The sequence below is a fragment of the Conger conger genome, chromosome 10 (genome assembly GCF_963514075.1).
Source record: "Conger conger chromosome 10, fConCon1.1, whole genome shotgun sequence".
NCBI lineage: Eukaryota > Metazoa > Chordata > Actinopteri > Anguilliformes > Congridae > Conger > Conger conger.
In genome coordinates, this window is record NC_083769.1 from 4087028 (window position 1) to 4097826 (window position 10799).

The following is a 10799-nucleotide window of genomic DNA, read 5'->3' on the forward strand; positions in this document are numbered from 1 at the left end:
GAACCATACTGAGGTGATTCTTAAAGCAGTGCCCTGCTGTAAACAGCTCAAGCTAGGTTTTGAAACAGCTGGTAGACCAGCCCCATACCTAACATGGTTTGAGCAGCTCAAGCTTATGTTTTGAAACCGCTTGTAACTGGTATTTCAAGCTGGTCATAGCTGGATTTGTCACAAGGGTATGCAGTGAACTGCAGCAAGATTCAAACTTTTTTCTTATGAATGTTTTTATGAGAGCATTCTGCACACACAATTTGTGTTTGTTGAAAAACACGACACAAATGTCTACATTCTAGTAAAATACTCATCAGAGAAAAAAAATTAAAAACACATTTCATTATATCACTATATTATATTTTTCAAACGCTTTGAATAAGAAAAAGTGGGTCACATATGGGCGCAAAATATGAATAATATCCTATTATCCTAAAATAGTCCTATTATTTTGTTAATATTGCATAAACAGTGTCTACCTCCAGTAACAGAAGTTGCCCAGTTGAAGTTGCCAAATTGGAGGTTTAGTTTCAGTCCTGCCCTTGCACAAACAGAACACTACGCAGTTGGAAAATGGCAGATTGTTTATTTCATCTATGCAGTCATTTGCACTTATACAAGTTTATTCTTTATTGCAAATACACTGAGTAGAATTAATGCAATGAAGACAAGAAACTCCCTGATAAAAATTAATGCAAAAGCCATGTTTTATAAATGACAGTATTTTGAATCTAATGAATGCGGTGCCAGATATTACATTCAGCTCTCAAGCCCCTACAATGCACATATTTATATACTTTTTAGCAGATCTACCTTCAATCAGTAATACAACATGTCTTGTAATATTTAGCAAAGCAATAAAGAAAAGCTCATGCCACACCTTGTGGTCAGGCATCTGCAGTGTGTTCAGCCATTTCCTCTTCACTGTGCACCACACCCTGGCCTGACACTCTTCTCCAGAAGGCGGGACTTGCAATGACTGACAGGAATAAGAGGACTCCCGCGCCCACACAAATGCGAGCCACATTCTCCACAGCACGGGGTACTGAGGGACCAAAAAACAAACAAGTCACAGGCTGAAAGAAGTCAAGGGCTACCTTCATACAAACTAGATGCATTTCACAACTAATTTGTCCACTAATTTAGTTTACCTGGACAAGCATTTCATGGAAAATATTGTAACACAAATACAAACACTCAAATACAAAAAGACCTAAAACTAGGCTATTTTGTGATTCCATTATATATCATTGGAGTCTATCTCTCAGTACATCTCTATGTGCAACTGTATGCCATGAAAGCCAACAAATTTATTATATGCTAACCAGATGCTGTTTCTGGAAAAAAAGCTGAATCATATGAAGGTATAGTCATATTGCAAATTAATGTGTTTACATACATCTACAATTGTTCACATCCCCGATAAAGTCGAGAAAAGGCTGTATAAATGAAGCCATACACAAAATGAGCTATGCTCAAAAATACATACATACCAGGAAGAATGGATTCTACCAAATATCAAGAAATTCTAAAGGCTAATGTTCAAAGGTCAGTCCAGACATTGAAGATGAAGAGAGGTTGGAAATTCCAACAAGATATTGATCCAAAGTATACCTCAAAATCAACAATAAAATACCTCCAGGAAAGGTGGATGAAGGTTTTTGAATGGCTACCTCAGTCCCCAGACTTAAATATTATTGAAAATCTGTGGCGAGTTCTCAAACTTGCCGTACATGCAATGAGGCTGAAGAATATTTCTGAGCTAGAGGTGTTCTGCCAGGAATAATGGGTAAAAATTTAAAGACTCTTTACAAGCTGTTATAGTTGTCTGAGAAGGAGTTACAAAATACTAACTGACAGGGTTGAAAATTTTGAAACTGTAAAAAATGTAAATAAAAAGTAACCTTGCTTTACAATTTAAAGAAATGTGTCATGTTTAACATTGTAACATTTAGAGGTCAGATTCGCTTTTGTTCACTTAGATATTAATTGTAAAAGGCTTTTTTTAATAGGAGAGTATGTTTTTATAAAGCATGCCCAAAGCGTCCAAAAAGCTCTCCAAAATGGTTACTCACCCTAACACTTTCTAACCAACCTGCATCATATTTCAAATGGAACATTGTTTCAAAATGAGGTTATCCAGAACCCTATTAGCACTGTTAGCCAGTACAATTACAGGTTTATCCAAAGTCCAAATCCTGCAGTTATGCATGTCTGTATATTCATTCTGCAATGCGAATGGAGCGATATTCCTAAACTGTCCGTTGCCTCAATATGGCACATTATACTTTGTTGTAAGGGGTAGGAAAACCCATATAAGAAGCATGCCATATTTTAAATTAGTTCGGTGCTGAAGTGACATAGCAAACACTTAAGTCACAATAAGAAGTCGTTCAAGACACCATTTGCTTAGGTATAGTCCCGGCAAAAATATCGTTTTCTCGAAAATGGCTGAATGGATTATGAAATAAACTTCAACGCTAGTCAAAAAACAGTCATAGATTATGTATATATGTTATATAGGGCGTTATATACGTTATATAGGGCGGCCTGTAGCGTTAAGGTGCCTGACTAGGACCCACAAGGTCGGTGGTTCGATCCCCGGTGTAGCCACAATAAGATCCGCACAGCCATTGGGCCCTTGAGCAAGGCCCTTAACCCTGTATTGCTCAAGGGGAGGATTGTCTCCTGCTTAGTCTAATCAACTGTACATCGCTCTGGATAAGAGCATCTGCCAATAATGTAATGTCCCTGTCAAAACTTTATAACCAGGTTGGATAATTGGTTCCATAAATACAACAGGCACCCTAGACTTTATTTTATATATGTTTTTTTTTTGTGTGTGTGTGTGTATTAGTATAAAAGAACACATTTGCGATTTCCAAATATTCATTTTCCAAAAGATTTAATTTTACAGAGACATTTTTGTATTGCATTTTTAAAAAGTAACATATTATTGTAAGCAATTGACTAATTTTTATATAAAAACTTGAACAAGGCTGTCTGAGATCAGAAGCAAAGAGCCAACCAAAGTCTGCAGAAGAACTGTGGCAAGTTCTCCAGCATGCTTGGAACAACCTCCCTGCTGATTGTCTTATAGAACTGCAGGACAGCGTTGGCTATCTCAGAGAAGTAATGCAGTTTTAACACCGAAGGGTAGTCAGAAAAAATATTGATTTGATTCAGTTTTTCAACTATTCTGCCAAATTGCTAAAATGTAATGTAAAATGTATAGTATGTTTATTTAGGACCTTTCATTGAATTATTTTTGAAAGAATCTTTTCTGTACAGAATGTTATACAGGTGCCTAAGACTTTTGCACAGTACTGTATATCTGTGTCAAATAATTTACAAAACAAAAATATAAACCAAAATATGTTCGCCGGACGTGCAATAGAAGTGAGCTAAGAAAAAAAAAACAATGTGTTTTGTTCTTATATTATCTGAGTCTGTACCGAGGTGAGGGTTGTAAACCCTGAGTGTGGCAAGGGGGAGGTTGGAGTTTTATTGCCTTAGTTTGCAAATAAGAGGCTGATAAGCAACTAAACTTGCTAGTGATGAGTCTTCTTAACAATCTGGCATCGCCATTTTTTTGGCGGCACGGATGGTGCAGTGGGTAGCACTGCCGCCTCACAGCAAGGAGGTCCTGGGTTCGAATCCCCGTCGGCCGGGGCCTCTCTGTGCAGAGTTTGCATGTTCTCCCCGTGTCTGCGTGGGTTTCCTCCGGGTACTCCGGTTTCCTCCCACAGTCCAAAGACATGCATGCTGATTGGAGAGTCTAAATTGCCCGTAGGTATGAGTGTGTGAGTGAATGGTGTGTGTGCCCTGAGATAGACTGGCGACCTGTCCAGGGTGTATTCCTGCCTTTCGCCCTAATGTATGCTGGGATAGGCTCCAGCGACCCTGATCAGGATAAGTGGGTTCAGATAATGGATGGATGGATGGATTCTGTTTTTTGTATGATACAAATATGAGCACAACAATAATTTGAGACATCGACAACTCAACACAAGGGGGCAAAGTGCGAGAAATTATTAAGGCACATCAATGAAGGCCACATTCTACTATTGTAATAGTTCTCACCAGATATTTCCAAAGTCAGAGGATCACTGTAGTCTGAGTAAAAAGGAGTTATTCCTCTTGCAGCTCTACACCGATACGCTCCACTGTGGGCCAGAGCAGCAGGGCTGATGGTGTAACTGGACCCTTCAGACCTGCTGCTGTCAGTGTTGGGCAGAGCTGTTCTCTGTGTGTCTTTGTACCAGGAATACTCCCAGCCAGCAGGATCTCCCCCAAACCCACAGCTCAGGGTGACACTCTCTCCTGTGTACATCCCTCCACTGGCATTCTGGGTAATAACAGGCTTTGGTTTTCCCCCTGATGAAAATAAATGTGCTTAGTCTTCATTTCTTAGCATTGATAAATACAGATAGGCGTCATCACAGACAAGATCATATGGCTAAAGGCAGGAGAAACTCTCCAGGAGAAAGACTCACCAGACACATTTAACACAAGTGATCCAGGGGAGGACTGGATAACAGGGTTTTGTCCTTGATCACCCCAACATCTGTACTCTCCACTGTCTGACTCTCTTGCAGAGTGCAGGACGTGCTTTTGGCTTTCAGTACTGCGGACACCAAGAGGCTCTAATATTCCCTGGGTTATTCTTGTCCATGAATATCTCCAGTCAGACGCTTTGTTGATGTCACAAGCCAAGGTAACGGTTTCTCCTGTGAACATCACTGAGGCTGGGGGATCTGTGACTACAACAGCCTGAGGTCGAGGACCTGAAATGCACATGGGAATACAGAATGGATTTTGTTTCATCATTTTATTTTGTATTGTTTTATGAAGCAAAAAATTCTAACACAAAAAACACATTGTCATTTTCAATTACACTGTCATTACCAGACACTGTTAAGTTATGTATATTACTGATAGTTGTATAGCCCAAGCTTTACCAGGTGCTACTGGAACAGAATTTAGCCGCCTCTCTGTTCTAACAGTAAAACAAAGGGAACTGCAAATGTCCACCAATAGTGTGGCTCTACATGATCACTATCTATTTTGTAGATGTGGATGTGCCTCTTGCCTGGATTACCTACAATGATACACTTGTGTATCTTGTGACGGCACTAATGTATAGTCGAGTAACCATGGAGTGCGTGCAGGAGATCAAATTAGCGAGTCTCCTCAAACCATTCCATGTTCTCCTCTGTATGCCCAGGCCTTACAGAAAATCAATAAATAATCAAACAACAATCAATAAATAAAGAGTCACAAAACGGCGAACAACAACATTGTTCCTGCTTATGTTATCTATGTATGTCTAACAAACCTGGGCCACGTTCAGCCCTGACAAAATGTTGCAAAACCTTTATTTAAACAGAAAGGGTAGTGCGACTGACTGGCATAGTATGGTTTGCTCCCATAGCGTCTGAGAAGGCGCTCTCTGGCCTACGTCATTACTGATTCGGGCTACACCCCCAACACACCCATCAAACAGGAAAAAACATACCTCAAAGCCTATTGCAAAACGTTGCACACCGTTGGGGGAAAACATATTGTTCAACACAAAAACTGTAGCCAAATGTAACAAAATGTTTTCTGATTGACCTGTTTAACCCTTTCCAATTTGCACCCCCTAGAGAGCAATTTCCACATATGTTTTTACAAGTCATGTAAAAGTGTCAATATCTCAAACACTACTTACTTCACAAATATGGCTGAAGACTTAAATGAAAGAAAAGGCTTGTAACATAAACACATTTGAGATATAGCAAATTTATGTCAGATTATGCACATACAGTGTACACAAAATATAAAACAATTACCAAATGCCTTATGTTTATATAGTTTAACACTGAATATCTCACTGAATAAGTCAATGACCAACCTATAACTACTTTATACTTGTGTAAAAACCTGTCAAGTTTTTGTCAAGTTCAAGATAAGAGTTTTCCAAAACCTGCACCCAGATGTCCCGAAGTGTCTCCAAATCTCTCCAAATATACAACATCTGCATCTTTTCGTCCAGACACATAAATGATCAGAAAAGCGTATTTTTCTATGAAAACAGCTTTTTTCATACAAAATGTAAAGAAAATTAACCGTCATATGTTATCAGGCACTCAGAACGGGCGATCCAGATTCAAGACCACGACAGGAATTGTTTTGAAATAAAACAAAAGTTTCAGGTAGCAGGTTACACAGACGGGTTTTAAGAGCCAGAAAACAGATGCAACAGAGATCAGGCAGTTCGCAATCAAAAGTTCAGGCAATGGGTCGGAATTCCAGCAAATGGATGTATCAGGGGTAATCCAAAGAATAGTCGAGGTCACAGGCAGACGGTTGAATACAAACGGGCTAATCAGACCAATACAAAATCCAGAAACAAAAGTCGAGGTACAGAAAAGGGTTGAAAAGCTACAGTTCAAAGTCAGATAAAAGGGATAAGCAAAACTCGGAGGTCGGGGGCGAAACAGATATTAAGCCAAAAACGCTGGAAGGTATGGAGTAAACACATAACAATCTGGCAGGGAAATGAACAAACAGAGGGGTTTAAATAACACAGAGGCTACAGTGTGCACAGAGGTAACAAAAACATGGAAATGCTAATAACAGACAGAATACAATACATTGAAAAACAAGGAACCTAACCCATGCGTTTTATTCACATACAGTTGGGTGCAAAAATGTGGGCATCCCTGGCTTAAATATCTGTTACAATGAGTCTGAATGTGATCGAAAGCAAACCTGAACTCTAAATGGTAAACGTTAAATAGTTAAACATGAAACCTTTCCGCAAGTTTTTAAGTCAGAATTGAAAGACACTTAGCTGGCTACGGCAAGCGTTTACAAGCTGAGGAGGAGTTACAAAGTACTAACTGACAGGGTTCCCTTTCACAGTGCCTTTTTCTTTTTTATTATTGTTTTGAAACAAAAAAATTTAATGAAAAGTAATCTTGCTTTACAATTTAAAGAGGTTAGTTTCACTTCTGTTCACTTAGATCAGTGGTCTCCAACCCTGGTCCTGAAGAGCTACAGGGTCTACTGGTTTTTGTTGTTACTCTGCACTTAATTAATCAAATAGAGCACTTGATTACACAGTTAACTCACCTCACCTGGTTACCTGGGTCTCAACAGGGTGCTGATTTTAAGGTGAAAACAAAAACCAGCACACCCAGTAGCTCTCCAGGACCAGGGTTGGAGACCACTGACTTAGATACTAATTTTAAAAGGCTTTTTGACCAGGGGTGCTCACATTTTTGCACACTACTATATATGAGAGTATGTTTTTATAAAGCATGCCCAAAGTGTCCAAAAAGCTCTCCAAAAAGGATTACTCACCCTAACACTTTCTAACCAATCTGCCAGAGATGGGTTGCACTTAAATCGTACATACACAGACTCCAGACTGGACTTGGACCTCTCCAAAAATGGCTTGAGACTCGACTCGGACTCGTCAACAATAAGAGTCTGCCAAATCCCATCATGAAAATGATGAAGTGAATAATGTCACAGCCAATGATTATTTTTCAATTATTGATGTGAAAAATATTCTTTAGGTAAAACACACCCAACGTTGTTTTACACGCCACACGGTCGGCCTTTCAGTTGCAACTCCCTACACTGTATTTCTTGCAGCATAGCTCTCTAAGATTACAATTCCGCAAGTTGTGGCCTTTGAATTTAAATAATTTAGGCTCATCGAGCCAAAAAAAATGATAGCAACTAGCAAAATGTGCAGAATTAAAATAAAAAATGCAGGATTTTCTTATTTTGTTGACTGCCAAGTTGCAGCAATGTTGGCTTGCATTTCAAATGGTTGATCTTGAAAAGCTATGCAAGCTAGAGAACCACGAGTGTAAGCTACAGTAACATTAAAACACACTTCTTCAGGTTGGCTTGAAAAGCCCTGTACATTTTCATTGTCAACATTCACACAAGCAGCTGTGTTTTCAGTAAAACGGCCATGTAATCAGAGTTTGATCTGGAGCCTGATCAAGGGTTGCACGATTTTAAAAACCTTTCAGTAGGTATACTACTATATACTAGTTACGTGGACATGGTTTGGTATTCCAGTGTCATACAAATATGAACTGTATTTGAGAGACCTTGTTTGTAATTGATGTTAACATTAAAAGCTACCGTAGAACCCGAGTTTGGCATGTACTCTAGTTGCATGCGGTTTTGAAATGATTTATAATTTTATTGTGCAATGGCATTCCTTAGGATTCAAGGTTTTTCTATAGCATAATGTAGATGTAGTCCCAAACTCATAGCTCGCATTGCATAAACAATATCTAGCCTCATTTGATTTTTTTGAATGATTAAAGCAAATGCTTAATAGTTACCTTTTATTTAAATTTAATTGGAGATTATCCATACAAAGCATTTAGTCCAGGATTAAGCTTAATCTGTGTCAATGTAACAGGTCCATATTTTGTTATCATTTTATATTACAGCTCATGGTAATACTTACATTATTTCACATGAGTCACACAGAGTTCTTTAGAAATAGAATGGTTATTTATTTTATTTTATTTATTGATATATCAATTACCTACCACATCAGATCTTAGGTTTTGGCGAGCCATCTTGAAAAAGGTTTTGCCGAAGCATTGGCTCAGGCCTGGTAGTTCATTAATATATGAATAAGTAAATGAAATAACCACTATCTTTTTGTGTGCCCCTGATAAATACTGCTTCTTCAGTTGTCACACACTTGATGTCATATACAAAATATGTCTTCTGCACTTCTGGTTTCTATACCTTCAATTAGCATAGGAACCCATTCCTAGAACATTTTCATTGCACTTGTCTTCCCCTGTGATGTCTGTGTCTTTCTGTAGTTCTGAGCCCGAGTCACTTCCCTGTCTGTGTGATTCACTATTCGGGTGGTTTCGGAATTTTCCGGTTTCCCACGATTACTCCTCTGTCTCGTTTTTCTTACTTCCTGGAATCTACTAATAACTAACACAGATTCTGTACAGTACTAATTATATTAACACACTAATTGTCTGTCTAACTAACTAACAGTCACTAGTTTTGGGTAATTTGTAATTGAATCTTGTAAACGAACAGACTAACTTTATCTCTACTTCTATACTGCTCTATAACTGTTCTCTCTAAATTGCCTGCCTTAATTCAGCGAAGTGTTCACACCTGCTCTCCCTTATCACCATGTTCCTTAACTCTGAGCTAGTCCGGAGCCGTTTGTATTACGTGTCTATGTGAATCCTGCCCCTCGTCATTGTATGATTGCCTTTTCATGTGTCTCACGTGGGCGGTCTAACTACTTTATACTTGTGTAAAAACCTGTCAAGTTTTTGTCAAGTTCAAGATAAGAGTTTTCCAAAACCTGCACCCAGATGTCCCGAAGTGTCTCCAAATCTCTCCAAATATACAACATCTGCATCTTTTCGTCCAGACACATAAATGATCAGAAAAGCGTATTTTTCTATGAAAACAGCTTTTTTCATACAAAATGTAAAGAAAATTAACCGTCATATGTTATCAGGCACTCAGAACGGGCGATCCAGATTCAAGACCACGACAGGAATTGTTTTGAAATAAAACAAAAGTTTCAGGTAGCAGGTTACACAGACGGGTTTTAAGAGCCAGAAAACAGATGCAACAGAGATCAGGCAGTTCGCAATCAAAAGTCACACAGAGTTCTTTAGAAATAGAATGGTTATTTATTTTATTTTATTTATTGATATATCAATTACCTACCACATCAGATCTTAGGTTTTGGCGAGCCATCTTGAAAAAGGTTTTGCCGAAGCATTGGCTCAGGCCTGGTAGTTCATTAATATATGAATAAGTAAATGAAATAACCACTATCTTTTTGTGTGCCCCTGATAAATACTGCTTCTTCAGTTGTCACACACTTGATGTCATATACAAAATATGTCTTCTGCACTTCTGGTTTCTATACCTTCAATTAGCATAGGAACCCATTCCTAGAACATTTTCATTGCACTTGTCTTCCCCTGTGATGTCTGTGTCTTTCTGTAGTTCTGAGCCCGAGTCACTTCCCTGTCTGTGTGATTCACTATTCGGGTGGTTTCGGAATTTTCCGGTTTCCCACGATTACTCCTCTGTCTCGTTTTTCTTACTTCCTGGAATCTACTAATAACTAACACAGATTCTGTACAGTACTAATTATATTAACACACTAATTGTCTGTCTAACTAACTAACAGTCACTAGTTTTGGGTAATTTGTAATTGAATCTTGTAAACGAACAGACTAACTTTATCTCTACTTCTATACTGCTCTATAACTGTTCTCTCTAAATTGCCTGCCTTAATTCAGCGAAGTGTTCACACCTGCTCTCCCTTATCACCATGTTCCTTAACTCTGAGCTAGTCCGGAGCCGTTTGTATTACGTGTCTATGTGAATCCTGCCCCTCGTCATTGTATGATTGCCTTTTCATGTGTCTCACGTGGGCGGTCTAACAAATTGTCAATTTTCTGAGTCTGCCCTTGTATTCCTTTCCCCTGGTTCTAGCCTTTTTCTGCTACCCCGTATCTTTTTCTGTGCCCTGATTTTTGCATTTTCTGGTTTTGATATCTGCCTGTTTAATTTCTGTGTTTTTGGGTTTTGGATTTGTGCCTGTTTCACAATTACACCCTGCCTGCCCCGTATGTACCCGTCTGCCTGGATTATGACCATTACCTGTTTTTGGATTATGCATTGATATAAATATATGATAATATAAATATGAACGCAACAATAATTTGAGACATCGACAACTCAACACAAGGGGGCAAAGTTGAGAAGGACTAGAAATTATTAAG